Raw genomic sequence first — 22,170 nt, 5'->3', positions numbered from 1 at the left:
TTTTATTTATTTAGATTTAATCTTTATTTTATTTTATTCCATTATCATTTAGTCCCTTATACCCACCTCCCAGCAAATATCACGTGTTGTTCATGTTCTTGAGCCCTTTTTCCCTTTTGTTAATCCCTCTATCATCTCACCTCCCCCTCCACCCACTAGCTGTCATCCTGCTCTCTATCTGCTCCCATTTTCCTTGTTAGTTTATTCATTAGATTCCACATATGAGTGAAATCATATGGTATTTCTCTTACTCTGACTGGCTTATTTTGTTTAGCATAATGTTCTCCAGGTCCATCCATACTGTTGCAAAGGCTAAAATTTTCTTTTTTATAGCTGAGTAGTATACCATTGTGTAAATATCCCATAATTGTTTTATACACTCATCTACTAATGGACATGGGCTGCTTTCATATCTTGGCGATTGTAAGTAACACTGTAATGAATGTAGGGCTACTTATATTCTTTCAAATTAGTGTTTTGGGTTCCTTTGGATATATTCCCAGAAGTGGGATTGCTGGGACAAAAGGCATATTCATATTTAATTTTTGAGGTATCTCCATACCGTTTTCCACAGTCTGCATTCCCACCAACAGTGCAAAAGCATTCCTCTTTCTCCATATCCTCACCAGCACTTGTTGCTTGCTAATTGATTGATGATAACCATTCTGACAGGTGTGAGATGATATCTCATTGTGGTCTTAATTTGCATTTCACTGATGCTTACTGACATTGAGCATCTTTTCATATGTCTATTGGACATCTGTATGTTCTCTTTGGAGAAGTATATATTCATGTCCTTTGCCCATTTTTTAATTGGGTCATTTGGTTTTTCTGGTGTTGAGTTTTGTAAATTCTTTATAAATTTTCAATATTAATCCCTTATCAGATATATTAGCAAATACACACTTTTCTTCTTATAAAAAGGGTTGGTTTAAAATGGAATTTAAGACAGTCTGTTAGGGTACAAAACTGCCACCTTCTTACATCATTGATCATCTGAATAAAGTGCACATAAAGATTAAATCCCTGTCTGCTTATTGCGTCTGGTAGGTGACAAGCAGCACGAACACTGGCTTTTCCAGTTTCATGTTAACATAAGTCACTGCTGCTCACATTTTATTGAATTCTATGCCCCTTTGTATTCAGTTACATTAAATACTTCTTTAAAAGCATAAAATATCATGTGTCTAACTCTATTAAAGTACTAATACTGTTGCATAACTGTTGATTTTCATCTACTTTTTCCACTAGATTCTGAACCACTTAGTTGAAATAAGGAACACTAAGAAAGATCCTAGAAGGGATGTAAGTGGTTTAGTTCTGAACTTGTTAAGTTTAGGATGACCATATTCAAGCGAAGATGATAAAAAACTGGGATATATAAATCTGGATGTTACAGAGAAACTATGGAGAAATGAATCACAGTCGATGTAAGTAATTGAGATCATAGAGGGCAGAGTGTGTAGGTAGCTAAGAGATAAGTTCCAGATTAGAATGTAGAGAATTTTAGCATTTAAAGATAAATAGACAAAGGTCATGGTGCACTCACACAAACCTATAATGTCACTAGTGACATTATAATCTATGGGATCTCCATCCTAATCATTATAATCTATGAGACTTCAGCTGTATATGTGGCCTGTCTTTGACCGAGACATTGTTATCCTACTGGGAAAAAAAGAGTAGAAAAAGAAATTGATAAAGCATGAAAGAGAGAGCATACCAAAGGGCAAAGTCCGTGAGTAGGAAAGGACTCATGAGACTTTGTTCCCTGGTAACCTTTGGTAGGAGAGAGACTTTTCTCCCTTGTGACTTGAGGAAAGAATAAAATGAAAATAAGACTTAGAATTCATAGAGCAGCAATGACGATGCTTTAATATAGTACCCTCTAATTTCTTTTTTTCAATTTTAAGTATTACATTATTATTTGTTGAAACTCAACAAATAATAAAGTTTTTTTGTCTTTCTTTAATTTATTTATTTTTTCAAATACATTTTTCTCCTCCTTCCCCCCACCACTTTCTCCTGTCCCCCTGTCCCCCTCCCTCCCTTAATCCTTCCTCACTTTGGCTTTGTCCATGAGTCCTTGCTATTTATTCCTTGACTTGACCCTTCCCTTCCTCCCCACCCCCCCACCTCCGGCCCCCTCCTACCTCCTTCCCTCTTGTCTCTATTGGTTTCTTTTTTCTTTCAGTGTTGCTGGTCTTATTTTCCTGGCATCTTTGTTTTGTTGGTTACCTTCTGCTTATAGGTGAGATCATATGGTATTTGTCTTTCGCTCCCTGGCTTATTTTGCTTAGCATAATGCTCTCGAGTTCCATCCATGCTGTCGTGAAGTTTAGTAGTTCTTTTTTTCTTTCTGCTGCGTAGTATTCCGTTGTGTAAATATACCATAATTTTTAGATCCAGTCATCTACTGATGGGCATTTAGGTTGCTTCCAACACTTGGCTATTGTAAATTGTGCTGCTATCAACATTGGGGTGCATAGGTTCTTTTGTATTGGCGTTTTGGTATTCTTCGGGTATAGTCCCAGCAGGGGAATCACTGGATCAAAAGGCAGTTCCATTTTCAGCTTTCTGAGGAAATTCCACACTGCTTTCCACAGTGGCTGCACCAGTCTGCATTCCCACCAACAGTGGACTAGGGTTCCCTTTTCTCCACAGCCTCGCCGGCACCCGTTGTTTGTTGATTTGTTTATGATGGCCACTCTGACCAGTGTGAGGTGGTACCTCATGGTGGTTTTGATCTGCATTTCTCTGATGGCTAGTGACGCCGAGCATCCTTTCAAATGCCTCTGGGCCCTCTGTATCTCTTCCTGGGAAAAGCGCCTGCCCAGGCCCTTTGCCCATTTTTTGATTGGATCGTTTGTCTTCTTGGAGTGGAGTCAAGTGAGATCTTTATATATTTTGGAGATCAAACCTTTATTTGATGTTTCATTAGCAAATATATTTTCCCATAGAGTTGGCTCCCTTATCATTTTGCTGATGTTTTCTTTAGCTGTGCAGAAGCTTCTTATTTTGATGAGGCCCCACTTGTTTATTCTTTCCTTTCTGTCCCTTGCTTTAGGAGACAGTACCTTCTAATTTCTCAGTGAAGTGTGAAGAAAGTCAATAATTGAGGATCAGCAGTAGGCATGAAGCAGTCACCCAAAGGAACAGGAGAATAAGTAGTTCCCATAACAGGACAGAGCCAGGCCTCCACCCCGCTAAGGGGATTTGTAATGGGATCTAGAAATTGGGGTATCCAAGAAAAATATAGAATATTCTCACCTCCCCCCGAACTCCCGCCAAGGTCGTCTGCCATGGGTGATGGGAAACAAGGAGCAGGGCCATTGAGAGTCATTTTGCATGTCAATACAAGAGAGGGCCACTGAGAGTTTCTTTGCATGTCAATAAGAGGATAGCTTCATACTTCATATGCAAAGATGATTATTTTGCATATCAACAAGACTAACCAGGGAGGTTTGCATAACTTTAACCCAGGAGAAAACTGGGAAGCAGCTCTCCCAGTTATAGCACCTGCTGAAAGAGTTGGAGATGGGGTCCTGGGGGAGGATTTACGCAGGGGTTTAAAACCCAGGCTAGGCAGTCATACTAGAAGCTTTTTGACTACGTGGCTTAGGAAGCAGGCTGTAACTAGGAAGGGAATACATGGCCTGCAGGAGAGATAAAGGGATACAGACTCTGGAGAACAATGGGAAGACCACACAGGAAGAAAAGGGGAGAAAGGACTCTTGCCAATGGGCCATGAGAAGGTGCAACATGGTTTTGGATTAAGAACTGGAGATCGCAGCGATGCAGCAGATTGTGCTGGGACAGTGAGATGCCTGCCTAGCTGAGCTCTGGATTTCTGATCTTTTTTCTTCTAAAGGCCTAACTTGCCTGACTGGGCAAAGGGGGGAAGGCAGGACTGTGTGTTGGTGGGTGTTTTAAGTGGTGGGAGCTTTAAAGGGAATTTGAGATTTAAGAGGGACATTTAGCCATTAATCAAACCTGTATAACTTTTGAATAAATAGTTCCTTTTCTCTTCATCAAACTCTGCCATTCAGACCCATTATTCCAAGGGCAGCAGGCAAAAGATCTACAACCGAGGGACCCCAGGGAAAGGTGACAAGGTCATTGTTTCAGTAATAGCATCTGGGCACCCCCTCCAAGGATCCATTGTTCAGTAACACTTCAACTGAGGGACCCTGGGGAAGGGAGAGGGGGGCATTGTTTTGGTAATAGTATCTGGGCAATCCCTCCCAAAAGTCCATTATTTGATAACACCCAGAGCAGTGTAGCAGTGCTAATGCTGAGTCTCACATGACATGTGTCGTCATGAACTGAGGTGAAGTAAGGACAGCTGTGTGACTTTCTTTTGCCATATTCTGTCATTTTGTTATAGACAAAGAGAATATGAATAGCTGGGTTAGGCTTAGGCTGAGGTTTTGGGGAAGATTTGGCTTAGAAGGCATTTTAATGATAGATCATAATACCTAAGTATATCCCTGAAAGAATATGGGAGGGGACAGATTGGTAATAATGAAATAGTGTAATCTCTGGTTTAGAGGCCTTAGATCAAAGATATATTACAACACGGGGAATATTAACACAAGGGAAGTGGAAGGTTGGAAAGTCACATGTTTAAGATTAAATGTTGGAAAAGGTCAAGCTTATGGTAATGTCAAGCATTTTAGGAACAAAAAGTTGCTATTACCACATAATTCTGCAAACAAACCAGCCCACGCCTTAGTGGCTTAAATCAACAATCATCTTTTATTTCTCAGAACCAAGTCCCATGGTTCTGCTGACCTAAACTGGGCATCATTGATCGCGTCTGGACTTGCTCATGCTGTTTGTGGTCATCTTGCAGACAGATGTGGGGCTGGTGGGTTCAGGATGATTTCAGCTGAAAAGATGCCTATATATCCTCTTGGGACCCAGACTCAGAATTTACATATCATCATTTCTTATTGGCCAGAGTAAGTCACAAGACCAGCCCAGACTCAAAAAGTGGAGATAATGACTCTCTTGCCTCAAAAAGGTATAGATAGGGGGAAAGGTAGAAAAACTGAGGTCCTTGTCTATGACAACAAGATCAGGATATAATTGTGTTATTGCAGAGCTTACCCCTCACCCTCTTTTTCCCCAATGAATCCATTAATAAATCATTACATTATATTACATTGAATAACACTTTGCTTGACTTCACTACAACAAATATTTAATCTCACTTCACAAAGAGCAGGCATTTAAGTATTTGACACTGCAAAGGGCACAAGGTCAGATTTGCATACAGAAAGCTTATTCTGGCAGTTAGGATAGTTAGAGAAGATAAAATGAAGAGAGCAGTTGGAAAGTTATTGATAAATACTGGGAGTATGATCTTGGGCAGCAGGCATTTTTTTTTAAATGACAGATTCTAGAAATATTTAGGAGAAGAAAAAACAAAGGATTTATTGATCCATGGGTATATGTGGGCAAGGACTAAGAATGACAAATAATGAATTATGGATTTCTAACAGGGGTATCGTGATGGATCCTTAAGACAGGGAGTAAAGATGATACACAGATTTGGGGAAGAAACTGGTGGGTTCAGGTTCTGCAGTTAGAGGCAGGATTTAGGCCAATATCAAAATGTCAGGTGGAAATATGAATCTAGGTTCAGAGTATAATTTTTGAATTAAGACTACATGTCCTAGAGGAGAACATTGGCAGGAAACTCTCAGATGTCCCACGCAGCAATTTTTTCACTGATATGTCTCCTAAAGCAAGGGACATAAAGGAAAGAATAAACAAGTGGGACCTCATCAAAATAAGAAGCTTCTGCACGGCTAAAGAAAACATCAGCCAACTGAAAAGGGAGCCAACCATTTGGGAAAATATATTTGCTAATGATACATCAGATAGAGGTTTGATCTCCAAGATATACAAAGAACTCACTCGACTTGACTCCAAGAAGACAAACGATCCAATCAAAAAATGGGCAAAGGACCTGGGCAGATGCTTTTCTAAGGAGGAGATACAGAGGGCCCAGAGGCATTTGAAAGGATGCTCTGCATCACTAGCCATCAGAGAAATGCAGATCAAAACCACCATGAGGTACCACCTCACACCGGTCAGAATGGCCATCATAAACAGATCCACAAACAACAGGTGCTGGCGAGGCTGTGGAGAAAAGGGAACCCTAGTCCACTGTTGGTGGGAATGCAGACTGGTGCAGCCACTCTGGAAAGCAGTGTGGCATTTCCTCAAAAAGCTGAAAATGGAACTGCCTTTTGATCCAGTGATTCCCCTGCTGGGACTATACCCTGAGAACACCAAAACGCCAATACAAAAGAACCTATGCACCCCAATGTTCATAGCAGCACAATTTACAATAGCCAAGTGTTGGAAGCAACCTAAATGCCCATCAGTAGATGACTGGATCAAAAAATTATGGTACATATACACAATGGAATACTACACCGCAGAAAGAAAAAAAGAAGTACTAAACTTTGCGACAGCATGGATGGAACTGGAGAGCATCATGCTAAGCGAAATAAGCCAGGGGGCGAAAGACAAATACCATATGATCTCACCTATAAGCGGAACCTAACCAACAATGCAAAGAAGCAAGGAAAATACGACCAGCAACACTGAAAGGAAAAGAAATCAACAGAGACAAGAGGGAAGGGGGGGCAGGGAAAGGGTAGGGAAGGGGAAAGTCAAGGAACATATAGCAAGGACTCATGGACAAAACCAAAGGGGAAGAGCTGAGGGAGGGAAGGTGGGAGGGGGCAAGGGAAAGAGGTGGGGGGAAGGCAGAGACAAATGTATTTAAAAAGTAAATAAATTAATTAAAAAAAAAAAAAAGACTACATGTAATGATGGTAATGGAAGTAAACATGTGAAACCAACTTATCAGGAAAGGTGATCTAAGAAAAAGAGAGTACAAGTTTTAAGAGGCTTATAGGGAAAAAATTAAGTGAAAAATGAAGCCCTGAGGATCATCAACACTAAATGTGTGATCTGAGAAAGATGGGGTGTTCAATCATAAAGTAGTTGAAAAGGAGGAAATTGTGAGTAATGTGAAGAAAACCAAGACAGAATGTTATCACAGAACCAAGAGGAAAAGGAAGATGCAAGGAGGGCTTGCCAAGAACATATAACAGAGCTCATGGAAATTTTTAAATATTAAGTGCTAAAAGATTTCATCACAATGATCAAAGTTCATCCAAATGAGGATAGTTTCAGTGGTGTTATGAGAAGAGCCTGGTAGGAGAACTTGTGATTCCCATAACCAAAAGAAAGGATAGAAACGACCTTGCTCAACTTCTGGATCAGGAAAGGTAGAGCATACCTTCTCTGCCTTATCAGCCAGGACACGTATCTTTGGAGCCCTGAGCCACTTTGAAACAAGTCTAGGCTTTTTGTGACATGATGAAATCCAGGCTGCAGTGTGAAGCCCTGACAAATGCCTGGACCAACAATTCCATCCAAAGTCCCAGCCAGACCAGCATCAACCACCAGATGCATGTGTGACCATGCTTCCCGCTAATCTCACTCCCAGCCTCCAGCTCCACCTCAGCTTTGAAGTCTTTTTGTCTGAAGCTCCAGATGTCAAGGAGAAGAGACCTGCCACTGATCCACTGAATCCTGTTCCTATTTCTGACCTTCAGCATTCATCCTTGGAATAAAATGGTGGTCCTAAGCTACTGAATGTTGGTGCAATTTGTGAAATAGCACTAAAACATCACAGGAAAGAATTACATCTCCAGAAAAAAGGATGAGAAAAGTTCTTTTTATATATACTTAAATCATGTTTAATTAGAGTTGCCTCAATTTTTCCCCCTTTTCTCCTCCTCCACTCATCCCCTTCATCCCCCTCTCCCACAATCAATTCCCACTCTGTTGTCCATGTCCATGGGTCACTCATACATGTTCTTTGTTTAGTCCCTTATCCTTCTTTCCACCATTGTCCTCCTTCCCTATCCCATCTGATCACTTTCATTCTGCTCCATGTTTCCATGCCTGTGGTTTATTTTGTTGAATAGATTCCACTTATAGGTGAGATCATATGTTATTTTTCTTTCAACTGGCTTATTGCACTTAACATAATATTCTCCAGTTTCATCCATGTTGTCACAAAAAGTAGGAGTTCCTTCTTTCTTTCTTTTTTTATTGCAATGAAGATTAATTTTATTTATTTATTTTTTAAATGCCACGATCTTTTATAAAATATTAAAAAATTAAATCCATTATAATGTCTCAGAAATTTAAACAACATCACAAGAGCACAGAAATAATCAAGGAGATCAATGAAATAAACTGAGCATTCTAGAAACAAATGTATATATCTGTCTAACAATGTAATATATGATTAAACTGATATTTCAAATCAATGGAGAAAATAAGGTTTATTCAACAATTAAGGTGCATGGACCACTGTTACTTGAAATAAAGCAAATATAGAGCCATATTTCACACATTATACAAAAATATTCAGGTGAGTTAAAAATCAACATGTAAAATCTAAGGAGTTTTAGGAGAAAATACAAAATAATATTTTTATTACCCTGGAGTAAAATATTTGAACCCTGAAGTTATAAAGTAAAATATTGACAATATGACTATATTAAACATTTAAGATGATACACTAATATATATATAAAAAAGTTAAAGGACAAGTAGTAGAATAGGAAACTATTTGCAACACATTAAAAAATGGTTAATAGCTGTTGGGGGTTTTTTCAGGGAAAAATTCTACACACAGTCAAAAAAGTGGATAAAGAATACCAAAAAGTCATTTAAAGCTTTTTAAAAATAATAGAAATAGGCAAGAAATATACAACAACAAGTTTAGTTTCAACAAATAAAGTAATAATTAAAATAGCACATCATTGTCATGATCAGATTAATATGTATTAAATATATTGGTAATATCAAGAATTGGTGACTGTGAAAGGAACTGGGTATTCTTAGATCCTTTTTCTTCATCTTCTTAAAGCAGTCTCTTTAGAATATCTTTCAATGCTGGTTTGGTGGAGGTGTATCCTTTCAGCCTTCTTTTGTCTGGGAAACTCCTTAGTTTACCTTCCATTTTAATGGAGAGCCTTGTTGTATAGAGCAGTCTTGGTTGTAGGCCATTGCTTTTCATTCCTTGGAATATTTCTTTTAACTCTCTTCTGGCTTGCAGTGTTTCTGTTGAGACGTCAGCTGCTAGCCATATCAGGGCTCCCTTGTCTGTTACTACCTGTTTCTCCCTTGCTGCCTTTAGGGTTCTCTGCTTGTCTTTGATATTTGCCATTGTAATGATGATGTGTCTTGGAGTGGGCCTCATTGGGTTCCTCTTGAATGGGACCCTCCATGCTTCCTGGACTTAAGTGACTTTTTCTCTCCTGAATTGAGGGCAGTTTTCCATCATTATTTTTTCAAACAGGTTCTCTATCCCTTCCTCCTCCTCTTATCCTTCTGGTATTGCTATTATATGGATATTACTACATTTCAGGTTGTCCTGCATTTCCCTAATTTCCTCTTCATTCTTTTTGAGTCTTTTTCATTTTCTTGCTCTTTCTGGGAGCTTTTTGCTACCTTGTATTACAGCTCACTGATTTGATCCTCTGCTTCATCTAGCCTGCTTTTGATTCCTTCTGCTGTGTTCTTCAATTCAGAAACAGTATTCTTCATTTCCTCTTGCCTCTTACTGATAGTTTCTATGTCCTTTTTCATGGTGATATAGTTTGCAGTAAGTTCCTTGGGGAAATTGTAGTTTCCCTATAATTTTTTGTAATTCTCTCTGAGCTCACTGAGCTCATTGACCTGTCTTAAAACGTTTGTTTTGAACTCAGTATCTGATAGTCCTCTTTATGGGGATTCTTCCTTTCCCTTCAGTTGGGGGGTATTTCTTTTTCTTCCCATTATGTGTGAGACTCTTCTTTTTTGCTTCTGCTTCTTAAATTGATCTGTCTTGATTTCCTGACTTTGTGGTGTGAACTTCTATGGTAGGAGACCACTGTTTTTTCTTCCTGGATCTGCCTCTGATGATGTCAGCTCTTGACCCTCTCTGACATTAAGCAGTCTGTTTGAGACTTCGAGGAATCTACTGTCTGTGGCTGTCTCCTTCAGCTGTTAATCTAGTCACTCTGCACTCCACAGTCAGGCTTAGACAGCTCTGGGCAGGGCAGAGTCCCTCCTGGGGGCTGGGTTATTGTGTCTTCTCACATTGCTGCCATTCATGGAAGTGATCCACCTGAGCCAGATGTCTGCTGCCATATGGAAGAGGAGTCCACACCGGGATCCCATTGACTACTCTCTCAGTTCTCTCCCCAAAGCCTCCATCTTCAGTCTCTCTTCAAGTGTCTCTAGACCACTCTTGAGAAAAGTGTATGATGTGACAATTTTTAAAGGATCTTACATTGCCAAATAACTTTCACAACTTACTGGCAAACTCTAATCTTTCCAAGTTTCAGTCATTGAAAATACTCAAATCAGCCCTGGTTGTTGTGGCTCAGTGGATTGAGTGCTGGCCTGAGAACAAAATGGTCACTAGTTTGATTTCCAGTATAGAGGACATACCTGGGTTGTGGGTCAGATCCCCAGTAGGAGGCACATGAGAGGCAACCACACATTGATATTTTTCCCCTCTCTCCCTCCCTTCTCCTCTCTGAAAACAAATGAATAAATAAAATCTTTTAAAAAAAGAGAATACTCAAATTGTACCTTTCCATGTTTCTCAGAATTGCATAAAAACCACTGCTATAACTTCCTTTTACCTAATCTCCTAAGTATGTCCTAAATCCTGTTTGCTCTCCAAATCCCTGAGTGAGCACTGATAAAAGTCATCTTTTCTTTCTATGAATTTTTCAATAGTTTGCTTTTTTAAAAATGAACATGCAGCCGGTCTTACCAAATAGATCTTCCAGACTTAGAACACACTTATGTTTCCCTGTATCATATAGATTCCCTCACTCAGATGGTTTTATAGCAGAGTTTTTCAAAAAATACCTGTTGATTGACTTAACCCTAATGCCAATATCACTACTAGAATATAAAGCTGATTATTTCATTTTGCATCTAAACAAAATTCACTCTGACTTCTTGCTTTCAAAGGATATTATGTGGAAAGTCATCATAGAAAGTAGACATCCTCTTAGCATCTACAAAACTTACTGTTGTTATGAGAATGCTAGTTCCCCCTGATAATACCATCTAAAGAAAGATGTCTTGGAGGAATGGTGGTGCTCACACTAAGAAATGGCTTCATACTACATGTCAAAAAGTGTTGAGCCAAGTTTGTACTCATTCAAACAGGTTTCTAAGAAAGGAAGAGGAAGTAGGCACAGAGGCTAAAGAGGAAGGTTGTATGCTAACTAGTAAACTTGTGCTCTACACGTAATGAGCCACGTGGCTGCTTTTCAAAAAAGCAAAGTACATGAAGAAATTTCATCTGTTTCCTGAAAATATGCTCATTTACCCTTATCAGATAAATGTTTTATTACCTTTGAGCACAGTGGTGTCAGAGGAGGCTGGGATGTCAGATGAGACAGGCACTAGAGAGCTATCTCAGAAGCAGGCTAGAAAAGAGAACACATCTGTGGCTGAGGGCTCCTTCAGCAGAAACAAGTAGATACATATTCCTTTCTCCAGAAAGGCACAGTTACATTTTATCTTCTTAAAACAACTGCAATAACAGAGTTGAGGACAGAATTTGGGTGTGGATGGGGTAGGGGGTCTATGACAGTTGTTGACACCCAGGTAAGTCTTCAAGGTATGTTTAAACTTAAACATTGTATGTTATCGTTTTCTTTTAATAAAAATGTTTTCTGATTTTCAGTCAAGATGGAGGTGTAGGTAGATATGCTTTGCCTCTTCACACAACCAAAAGAAGGACAACAACAAATTTAAAAACAAAAAATAACCAGAACTGCCAGAAAATCGAACTGCATGAAATCCCACAACCAAGGAGTTAAAGAAGATAAATTCATCCAGACTGGTAGGAAGGGCAGAGTCAAGCAACTGGGGCAGAGAGGACACATGGCAAGGTGGCAGCTGCAGGACCAAGCAGTCCCACATTTGCATGCAGATAAACTGGGGAACAAGATAGACCACACAATTCAGGGTTCCAGTACAGGAAAAGAAAGGTTCAAAACCTTTGGCTGTAAAAATCTGTGGGGGATGTAACAGTAGGAGAAACTCCCAGTCTCTTAGGAGAGTTCATTGGAGAGACCCACAGAGTCCTAGAACATACTCAAACTCACCCACCTGGGAATAAGCACTAGAGGGGCCCAATTTCCTTGTGGGTAGCAGGGGGAGTGATTGAAAGCCAGCTGAGTGCCACACAAGTGGTATCGTTCCCTCTTGGGCCCCTTCCCCACCTACAGTGACACAACACAGCAACCTGGGTTGCCCTGCCCTGATGAATACCTAAAGCTCCACCCCTTCCAATGTAGCAAGTGTGCAATGACAAAGAACTATGGACCAAATGAAAGAACAGATCAAAACTCCAAAGATAGAACTAAGCTACGAGGAGATAGCCCACTTATCAGCCCACTTAACCAGTTTATCATCACCAAGCCCTTATTATATGAAATGTTAGAGGGACTTATCTAAGAAAAAGAAAAAGATTAAAAACTGTGAACAGTAAAATGATAACAAACTCACAAATATCAACAACTGAACCTAAAAAAAAACAAACACAAACTAAGCGAACAACTAGAACATAACAGAACCACAGAAATGGAGAAAAGAGGCGGGGAGAACAGAGAATGGGGAAAAAGGTATAGGGAATAAGAAGCATAAATAGTAGGTACAAAATAGACAGGGAGAGGTTAACAATAGTATAAGAAATGGAGATGGCAAACCCTTCTATGCACAACCCTTGGGCATGAACTAAGGGAGGAAATGCTGGTGGGAGAAGGGTGCAGAGTAGAGGGGAATTAAGGGGAGAAAATATGGGACAACTGTAATAGCATAATCAATCAAATGTATTTTAAAAAGAAATAACAATAAAAACAATGAGAAATGTTTTCTTTTTCACAGCAAAACAGACAAACAAACAAACAAAGCATTTATAAGACTTTGAGAAGGAATGGGTTATTTCCAACATTATATAGTTGTTTGCTGAGCCTCCAAAAGAGAAATTTATCACTCAAGAGAATGAAATCCACTGAAAGGTTCACAAGAAAAATGCTCCACCTACAGAATAAATTTCTGGCAGACTTTTCTAGAGCTGGTTGTTGGAGTCTTAATTCCATATATGTACTTTTGGAAACCATTTACCTCCTTCTTTGAGATAAAATATGGGTTCTTCGGTCTCCAAGATATCAGGCTGTCCTCGGGCCACTTTCCAGAATTCTTTTTGTAGGTCTTCGGGCACTGCACCTCACACCAGCTGATGGGAACCATGTGGACACCAGATTCACTGTGGGCAACCACCACCTCTACTTCATTTTCAGCAGTGGTCAAGAGGTAGTTGGGAGATAATTTTGACCAAGGCAGTGTAACCTGGGTGAAAACTCATAATTTTCAAACCTGTCTTTTTCAGTAGCTTGGACATCTTTCTTGTGGATAATTCCTCAAAAAGAGTTCTTAAGTGGAGTGACCCCACACACAGGATGCATACTTCGGAAAGATGTGAACTGATAGTAGAGACCTTACAGATTACAACAGCTCTCACATTTAGCAGCAATTGGTACTCTGTTTCTCTCATTACAGAAGCAACAGGAAGTATGCTGTTCTCGCTGTTGTTTCTCATATAACCAGGAAGCAATGAAAAGATATAGCCATGCCAGGTATAGGTGCCTCTGCCTGGACTGTCCTCCTTCAAGTTACATGGACATTCGTTAGGGATGAGGTACCTCATGGGTGGTTCCCTGTCTGCCACTATCCCAAGCTAAACTTAGACATGTTAATCAAGGTCTGTCAGGATCTCCAGGACTTGGACTTGTTGTCCAGGCCCATGACCCATGACCATGTTCCTGAGTTCATGGACTTTGCTTATATATTTGGTAAATATTTACTGAAAACATACTAAGAAGCAAACATTGCTCTAGGTGTTATAAAACTCAGCAATGAGGGGAAATCAAATTAAAGTCTCTGCTTTAAGGGAATTTATATTTTACTGGGGAGAGAGGCAATAAGCAAATGAGCAAATAAATAAGATTTTGAGATGGTGATAAGTATGAAGAAAAAAATTAACTTGGGTGATAAACCACAACTTTGATATTTGACAGGATGAAATCCCCTCTGCCCTGGCCAGTGCTGAGTTGCTTAGAGTGTCATCCAGATACACCAAGTTGTGGGTTTGATCCCCGGTCAGGGCACATACCAAAATCAACCAATGAATGTATTTACAAGTGGAACAACAAATCGATCTCTCTCAATCTCTCTCTCTCTTTCTCTCTCTTTCTCTCTCTCTCTCTCCCTTTCTCTCTCTCTGTCCCTTCCTCTTGCTCTTTAAAGGCAATAAGTAATTTTTTTTTAAATCCCCTCCAAGGGGCCAGACTGGCTCCAATGGGGTCTGACTCATCAGAGCCCTTATGGGGATCAAGGACAAGTCAAATCCAAGTATTCAGAAGATGAAGGGCAACTTTGTCCCTACTGAACAGCAGCCCTGAAGGCTCCCTGCTAGCCCCAGACCCATGTTGGCTCCAAAAGGCTCTTCATGGTCCAGAAGCAGGACTGGTGTTCAATAGCTCTGAGCTGCTCTGAAATCAGAGACCACTTTCAGCAGATGCTCCTTGACAAAAATAACTGCTCAGCCATGCATGCCCTGTTTTACAGCTTGCCTGTTTGCTTGATTGCCTTAACATATTGATACCACATTCCATTTTATCTTGAAGCTCATGCACCTCCATTCTCAGTAGAGAATGCTGCTCTACCTGAATTATGCTGCTCATTTCTGCATCAAGGCAAGCTTGCTCACTTCCATTTTGCCTACCTCCATCTCTTTGTAATGTGGCTGCAACACACTGCTGACATGCCCCTCAGTGATGACATCCTGGCCAAGCCAGGTCCTTGCTGTCCCTGGACCAGCACTTGCCAGTTCTTAAAGTGCTCCAGCAATTGTACTGTCAAGAATATTTTTCCAACTGAGGTAAGATTTTATGCTTTGAACCCTTGGTAGATCCTAAATTAGATATCTAAACTTCTGACCTGCTAGTTGGCAGAGAGGAACTCTATCCATCAGTACCCAAAATGTCACCTGTTTAACGGGTACACCAGCGCAAGAACTTGAACTAAGGGACAGAAGGGTTGACTTGGTGAGCAGGAGTGGTTACTGAGCTGTAACCGCAGGTCATGTCTGAGCCAAAGTGGCTCCAGAGGCCAATAGAGGCTCTTGTAAAAGAACAAAATGGAGGTATGATAGATAGGTACAGAGAAGAGAAATGCTGCCTCCTGAAATGAAAAAAGAAGGAAAGTAGCCTGTCTGAATATGTTTTCAGCATTTATGAGGCCTGGTAGTACTATCTACAGTTGGATTATGTGAGATTCCCCTGTAGCCTTTAAACCCCTTTTACACCTGGTCTATTGTAGAGTACTTTTTGGCCCCACAGGCAAGTGACTTTGGAGTGAGAAGCTATGTAGCTATTTTGGGTTACCTCAAACTCAAATGGAGAGACAATATTCCTGGCCTATTATGTCAGGTGGGTGATCCTATGGTGACTGTGTTTCCTCCACCTGTACCCATAGGTATGGCTCTGAAACAACTGACACTTTGGATACTGATGGGTAGAGTTCCTCTCTGCCAACTAGTAGGCCTGGGGTTTACATATCTTAATCAGGGCCCTTTACCACCAAGGAAGGGTTCAAAGCAAAACATCTTAACCTTGGAATCTCAGAAGGAGAATCTTATTGGCCCAAATTGGCTTTCGGCTGTCTATGGGTTCTTCTTTTCAGTTAGCAGTGGTGAAACTGTGGTATCGTTAAGGGAGAGATTTCGTTAGGTGAAGGACCATGTGAGGGAGGTGATGATTGGCACCCACGTCCAGGGAAGCCACAAAATTCAGTCACCACTGCAACCACCAATGATGTCACACTTCCTAGGCCAACAGCCATGAAGAATCTGATATCTCCAACTTGTATGAGTGCTTGACTTGACCATTTTTGGTATAGAACGTGGTTCTAAATTTGTCCACTCTCCAAAGGCAAACCAGACTGTACGCATGCTTCAAATAAATGTTTTATAAATCTTGATCTAACAAAATTAGTCTAAGTAAGCAAGAACTTGAGGAGTAATGATAAACAAGAATGTGGATGAAAAAGGCTTTTATAAGAGGCTAGAAAATGGTGGCAGGCTTCCTTGTACTTGCATATGCTATTTCTCCCCCCTGGAATATCTTTTCCTCCACTGCCTCCTTGGCAAAGTCTCTCTGTTCTTCATGACCTAGATTAACTTCTTCTAGAAAGCCTCTGATGTAGATCAATTTTATTTTTTCAGCATGATGGCATGCACATTGTTCAAACCTGTATTTCACCAGTTCTTACACTAATTTCTATATATTGCTTTACAACATGGTGTCTACAATGAGACTTGAAGTCCTTTGGGGGCAGAAGGAGTGTCTTATCTGATTGTATATTTCTGGCATTTAGCTCAGTGCCTGAAACAGAGCTGTGTTCAAAAGTGTTGATTGAATAAAGGTGAGTAAAAGAAAGTTTATCATTCATTTTGTACACGTGTAGTCTGAGGATTGCTCCAGATAATTGGTATTTAGATCTTCAGCAATCTAAACTTTTAAGGTCTTTTATGACTACTACAAGGACAGAAATCTTTATAAATTATCTTATAGATTTTACTGGCTAATTGAACAAAATGAAACAACTGTAATAAATACTTTCGAATTTATTTGAACTTATTATCAGTCAATTATACTGTTCTCTATATGTTCTCAAGAAAGCTTAATTCAGGTACCACCACCACAAGACACCATCTTATATTATTTATAGAACCCTCTTAAATACTGTTTACAATATTTACAGAAATTATCTGTTTATTTACATCATTCCTCTACTTCCCTTGGTCACACATGCTCTGTTTTACCCAGCAGAAAGCTCTGGACAGGAGACTATGTCTTATTCATCTTTTCATTGCCAAGTACAAGCAGAGCACAGTAGGTGGCCAACAACTGTTGAACAGAAATGAATATATCATGCTAGGTTTTGAAATGTGTGGAACTGTTGGTCTCTATACTAAGTTATTCTCAGTTTTTTGTTTTATATTACAGTATTAAAAAACGTTTATATTACCTCTGTTTTTTTTCCTCCAATTATATTATGTTACTCTTAGATTAACTATAAAAAGCTCTCTTCATCCCATTTACCAGTCCAATGATTTTCAAACATTTTTGGTCCCATATCTTGATTAGTAGAAAGTATCTGAACTCACACCTCCACTGAGGTAACTTTATGTGTAAATTTATACACATTTATTTATAAATTACATACTTGTATTATGGTACTGGCATTTTATGCACACTCATAGCCATAAGAAAAAATTAAGGAGCTCTGGCTGATGTGGCTCAGTAGATTGTGTGCCAGTCCGCGAGCCAGGAGGTCACCAGTTTGCTTGCCAGTGAGGGCACATGCCTGGATTGCTGGCCAGGTTCCCCGTTGGGGGTGAGCAAGAGGCAACCAATTGATGTATGGTGTTTCTCTCCCTCTTTTTCTCCCTCTCTTCCTCTCTCTCTAAAATAAATAAATAAAATCTTTAAAAAAAATTAAGTAAAGGTTAGATAATGATAAAATAAGTAAATATTTTAAACTAAAGTGATATTCTATTATGCTCATTAATAATATAAATTCTTTTGCTCTTTATGAGATCATCTTATTTTAATCTTGGTAAAATAGTGATATAATACTTTGAGTGTTGAGTTCTAAGTTGAATTGACTCAATACTTAAATTTAATGGCTATCACAGATAAAAAAGGCATGTCAAAAATATGTTACTACAAGTTGACAAAATATATCATTGTCTTAGTAATTAAAGTATAATGCTCACTTTTCATTCCCAGACACTAATTATGCCAAACTTTTTTCTGAAATTCAGTTCACCTTGATGTAGGCATTAGGTTAACAACAACAAGATCAAAAAGGTTAACAAAACGATTCAAAACTATTCATTTGGAAGATGTTTAGATGGGGTAGAAAATTCTATTTCAAAAGTTTTAAAGTTTGCAACTATAAGCATTCGTATAGTTGACACACTTGTATCATTCTTCAGTGGCACTATCACATATTAATAGAAATACTTCCAAACATCTGTTTTCCAAATACTAATGTCCCCCCAAATTGTTTACTTTCTTATTCACTGTAGAAATTTCCTTTTACTTTAATAACCTAAAGGATAAGTGTGCTTATTTTAAAATATCTGCTAAGTAGCACTCTATAGAGAACCTTTTGTCATCAGCGAAAAGGTCAACAAATTTTAAGCACTTAACTTTTTGTAAATGAAATGCTTAATTTGTCTTCAAATCCAACAACACTTTTAGATATTTTTCAGTGAAGTTATTATCATTGTTATTCCTTATCTTATTATCATTGTTAATAATAATGTATCTCATTATTGACCCATTCATTGTTTAATAGTGTGCTATTCAGTCTCCATGAATTTGAATGTTTTTGAGTTTTTTCCTTGAGATTGGTTTCTGGTTTCAAGTCCTTGTGGTCTGAGAAAATGCTTGTTATGATTTCAATTTTCCTGAATTTGCTGAGGCTTGTTGTGTGTCCTATCATGTGGTCTATCTTTGAAAATATTTCATGTATGTTTGGAAAGAATGTGTATTTTGCTTCTTTGGGATGAAATGTTCTATATATGTCCATTAAGTCCATTTGATAGAATACATCATTCAGTTCCACAAGATCTTTGCTGATGTTTTGTTTGGAAGATGTATCCATTGTTGACAGTGGGGTGTTAAAATCCCCTACTACCTGTGTGTTACTCTCTATATCTTTCTTGAAGTCCTGCAAGATTTTCCTTATATATTTGGGTGCTCCTATGTTGGGTGCATATATGTATATAATATTTACATCTTCTTTATAGATTCTCCCTTTGAGTACTTTAAAGTGTCCTTCTGAGTCTCTTTTTATGGCCCTTGTTTTGAAATCTATTTTTTCTGATATAAGTATTGCTACCTCTGTTTTGTTTCCCTGTCCATATGCTTGGAATATTTTTTGCCATCCCTTCGCTTTCAGTCTGGGTAGGTCCTTTGTTCTGAGGTGAGTCTTTTGTAGGCAGCATATGTGTGGGTCATGTTTTCTTATCTATTCAGTTATCATACATCTTTTGATGAGGGCATTTAATCCATTTACATTTAAAGTTATTATTGATAGCTACTTATTCATTTTTTCATTTTGTATCTGCATTTCTCTCTTTCTCATTCTATTTCTTCATCTTCTGAAAGCAGTCCCCTTAGCATATCTTGTAGTGCTGGTTTGGTGGAAGTGAATTCTTTTAGTTTTCTTTGGTTTGGCAAACACCTTACTTCATCTTCTATTTTAATTGAGAGCCTTGCTGGGTAGTGTAGTTTTGGCTGCAGGCCCTTGCTTTTCATGACTTGGAATATTTCTTGACATTCCCTTCTGGCTTATAATGTTTATGCTGAGAAGACATCGGGGCTCCCTTGTATGTTACTACCTGTTTTTCCCTTGCTGCCTTTAGGATTCTGTTTGTCTTTGATATTTGCCATTTTAATGATGATGTGTCTTGGAGTGGGCCTCATTGGGTTCCTCTTGAGTGATACCTTCTGTGCTTCCTGGACTTGAGTGGTTTTCTCTCTTCTCCAGTTAGGGAAGTTTTCCATCATTACTTTTTCCAACAGGTTCTCTATCTCAATAAGACCTCTTCTTCTAGAATCTCTGTTGTATGGATATCATTACATTTCAGGTTGTCCTGCATTTCCCTCAATGCCTTGTCATTCTCTTTGAGTCTTTTTTTATATTCTTGCTCTTTCTGGGAGATTTTTTCTACTTTGTCCTCCAGCTCACTGATTCGACCTTGTGCTTCATTGGGCCTGCTTTTAATTCCTTCTACATCATTCTTCAATTGAGAAACTGTATTCTTCATTTCCTGTTGCCTCTTATTGAGAGTTTCTATGTCTTTTTTCATGCTGATACAGTTTGCAGTAAGTTCCTCATAGTTTCCCTGTAGTTTTTGGTAATTCTCTTTGAGCTTACTGAACTCATTGATCTTCTTTGGAACTGTTGTTTTGAACTCAATATCTGATAGTTTACTTGCCTCTCTTCATTTAGTTCTCTTTTTAGGGATTCCTCCTTTCCTTTTGCTTGGGGGTTGTTTCTTTTTCTTTCTATTATTTGTAAAACTCTTCTTTTTGCTTTTGCCCCTTAAATTGATCTGTCTTGACTTCTTGACTTTGTGGTGTGAATTTCTATGGGAGGAGGTTGCTTTTTTCTTTCTTTCTTTCTGAATCTGCCTCTGACGATGTCAGCTGTTGACCCCATCTGACCATAGGCAGTCTTTAAGAGACTTTCAGGAATCTGCTCTCTATGTGTGTCTCCTCCATTTGTTAATCTCATCACTTTGCCCTCAGTTGTCAGGGCAGAGTAGAGTCCCTCCTGTGTGCTGTGCTATTGGGTCCTTTCATCTGCCACTCAGGGGAGTAGTCTGTCTGAACAAGATGGCTGGTCCTATATGGGGGAGGAGTCAGCCCTTGGATACTCTTGGCTACTCCCTCAATTTTCTCCCCAGTGCTTCCGTCTCCAGACTTTCCTCAAGCACCTCTAGACCTCTCCGAGCCACCTTTAGCCAAGGATCTACTATCTGTGACTGCTGCTCAGTACTCAGCACCCAGGCCTGAGACACACCTGGCCATGGCAGAGCCTCCTAGGGGCGATGCTTGTATCCTTTCAGGCTGCTGCCACTCAGTGGAGTGGTCTGCCCAAGCAAGATGGCAGCTCTGGAATGGGGGGTGAGTCAGACCCTGCCAGCCACTTTCTCAGTCCTCTCACCAAGGCCTCCTTCCCCAGTCTCTCCTCAGGCGGCTCCAGCCCCCTCTACTCCCACCTCTGTTGGTGCCCAGGGTAAGTGGCTTCCACTACAAATTTTTGCACTGGCCCTTTAAATGGCTTCTTGAGTCTCCAGTCACAGGACTCTGACGGAGAGCACTCTGCCACTTTTCATACTTGGGCTCTTCATGTGCTTATTGGGCTCCAGAGCTATAGGCTGGAGCTCCCCACCTGTGGTTTAGATCCAGCTCTTCTCAGGGCGGTCCAACTGTCCTTTTCAATATCCCTCTGGTGCTGCCACCTCTGGGCGTCTAGCCCACTTTCTCAAGTCTCTACCACACTCCTTACTAGTTAAGTTGTGCTAAAACCAATTCCTCTGTCTGTCTGAGATTTTAAGACTCATCTCTCTCTGTTGTTCAGTTGTTTTCCAGGTGATTTTTCCACAATTTATTTGTAATTCCAGATTGGTCCTGGGAGGAGGCCAGTGTGACTTCCTCTCTCTCCCCCGCCATCTTGAATCCCCTATCTTTTTAATTTTTAATTCCAGGCAAAGAAGCAGCTCCATCATAACATATATTTCTCATAAAACATCTTTAAAAAGAAATTTGATAAGGATTTTCTTACTGCTGAGAATTTATCTTTTGAAACACAATCTAACAAAGATAATTTGAGACCGTAGAAATGCTGATATAACCTCCCAATTCTAAACCTACATAAATTCTAACACTACTTAATGTTCTAATACCTGTTTCTTAGTCTTCTGCAATGTTTTCTATGTATCTTCACACACTGGTGGCAAAGGAATACAAATGAGTTTGTGACTTATGGCTTCAGGTATTATTTCAGTCTTAATCATGCTGAAAGGAAAAACAGTTTTCCTTCAATGGGAACTATATTAGTAAGTAGACTTTGTAAATATGTGTTATTATGTTTAGCAAAATTTCATTAAATTCCAGATTTAGTAACTTTTGACATCAAAAATTTCTGAAAAACTGTAGAAGATTATTTTTATGTTTTTGGGTGCGTAGTTTTTAATGCCTTCATAATCAAGTTACTTCTCAAGGCACAATACATGCAGGTGAAGTTCTTCATTAACAGTAACACAAAAATTCACATTTCAATTAGTTTCATCATAACTTTGGAACTGTGGCGACAGGACTTTTTTGTTAGAGCTGATTAGACCTTGTTTAATAATGTGGCTGCCGAAAGCTTGTTCACAGAGACAAGTATCGCAGGTTAAGATTTTCT

General features: G+C 39.4%; 1 pseudogene; it reads right to left on the bottom strand.

The window, feature by feature from the left end:
• Nucleotides 1-13,207: 13,207 nt before the first annotated feature.
• LOC129088163 (exosome complex component CSL4-like) lies at nucleotides 13,208-13,825 on the bottom strand (annotated as a pseudogene).
• Between the last annotated feature and the right edge of the window lie 8,345 nt (nucleotides 13,826-22,170).

The sequence above is a fragment of the Pteronotus mesoamericanus genome, unplaced genomic scaffold, assembly GCF_021234165.1.
Source record: "Pteronotus mesoamericanus isolate MK-2021 breed Mesoamerican mustached bat unplaced genomic scaffold, CSHL_Meso_final scaffold_54, whole genome shotgun sequence".
In the NCBI taxonomy this organism is placed as follows: Eukaryota; Metazoa; Chordata; class Mammalia; order Chiroptera; family Mormoopidae; genus Pteronotus; species Pteronotus mesoamericanus.
This window is presented reverse-complemented; position numbering and strand designations above follow the sequence as displayed.